Raw genomic sequence first — 1754 nt, forward strand, 5'->3', positions numbered from 1 at the left:
TGCTCCTGGGGTATCGGTGAGGACCATTCGCAACCGTCTCCATGAAGCTGGGCTACGGTCCCGCACACCGTTAGGCCGTCTTCCGCTCACGCCCCAACATCGTGCAGCCCGCCTCCAGTGGTGTCGCGACAGGCGTGAATGGAGGGACGAATGGAGACGTGTCGTCTTCAGCGATGAGACTCGCTTCTGCCTTGGTGCCAATGATGGTCGTAGTCGTGTTTGGCGCCGTGCAGGTTAGCGCCACAATCAGGACTGCATACGACCGAGGCACACAGGGCCAACACCCGGCATCATGGTGTGGGGAGTGATCTCCTACACTAGCCGTACACCACTGGTGATCGTCGAGGGGACACTGAATAGTGCACGGTACATCCAAACCGTCATCGAACCCATCGTTCTACCATTCCTAGACCGGCAAGGGAACTTGCTGTTCCAACAGGACAATGCACGTCCGCATGTATCCCGTGCCACCCAACGTGCTCTAGAAGGTGTAAGTCAACTACCCTGACCAGCAAGATCTCCGGATCTGGCCCCCATTGAGCATGTTTGGGACTGGATGAAGCGTCGTCTCACGCGGTCTGCACGTCCAGCACGAACGCTGGTCCAACTGAGGCGCCAGGTGGAAATGGCATGGCAAGCCGTTCCACAGGACTACATCCAGCATCTCTACGATCGTCTTCATGGGAGAATAGTAGCCTGCATTGCTGCGAAAGGTGGATATACACTGTACTAGTGCCGACATTGTGCATGCTCTGTTGCCTGTGTCTATGTGCCTGTGGTTCTGTCAGTGTGATCATGTGATGTATCTGATCCCAGGAATGTGTCAATAAAGTTTCCCCTTCCTGGGACAATGAATTCACGGTGTTCTTATTTCAATTTCCAGGAGTGTACATTGGGCACATTGCCCGATGGCTTTGAATTTTTTCCATTTGTTCTCCACATCTTCGTCCTCATCACCGAATATTTGATGCTGACTGCTCAGATACTCTGAAATTCGTGTCCTGTCACTCTTGTTAAGAAAAAATATCTTCCTACCTTTCTTAACATTCTTTGTAAGACTCGTTGTCATAGATGCTACCACAGCCTTATGATCACTGATTCCTTCCTCTAAGTCAACCGATTCGGTAAGTTCAGGTCTGCTTGTTGCCAGGAAGTATAAGACGTTGCCCTCAGGAGTTGTTTCCCTAACTATCTACTCAAAGGTAATTTTCGGACAAGACATCCAGAACAATGTCATACGAATCCCTGTGTCTGGTACCAATTTTGATAGCATGACACTAACAATCTATATCTGTCAAGTTGAAGTCATCCCCTATTGCAACGGCGTGATCGGAAGATTATTAAGGATATTCTGCAAGTTCTGTCTGAAGCTCCTGCTCCAGGCGGCTTATAAAAGCATCCGATTTCCATTTTTGACCGATCTTTGATAATTAACTTCACCCGGATTAATTCCCAATCGGAATCCGTGATAACCTCTCTAGATTTTATTGAATTCCTTGCGGCAATAAACAGGCCGCCACTATTTGTGACTAACCTATCTTTACGATAAATATTCCAATCTGAACTTAGGATTTCGTTGTCATTAACGTCCGCTTTGAACCAACATTCTCTCCCTAATACTATACGTACGTTGTAACCTTCGTTAAGCGATACTAATTCTGGGATCTTTCCTCGGATGCTCCTGCAGTTTACTAAAATCATGTTAACCTGTTCATTTCTGATGTGCGAAGGCGAACGTTCTCGAGGACCATGTG

Source organism: Schistocerca piceifrons, chromosome 4 (genome assembly GCF_021461385.2).
Source record: "Schistocerca piceifrons isolate TAMUIC-IGC-003096 chromosome 4, iqSchPice1.1, whole genome shotgun sequence".
In the NCBI taxonomy this organism is placed as follows: Eukaryota; Metazoa; Arthropoda; class Insecta; order Orthoptera; family Acrididae; genus Schistocerca; species Schistocerca piceifrons.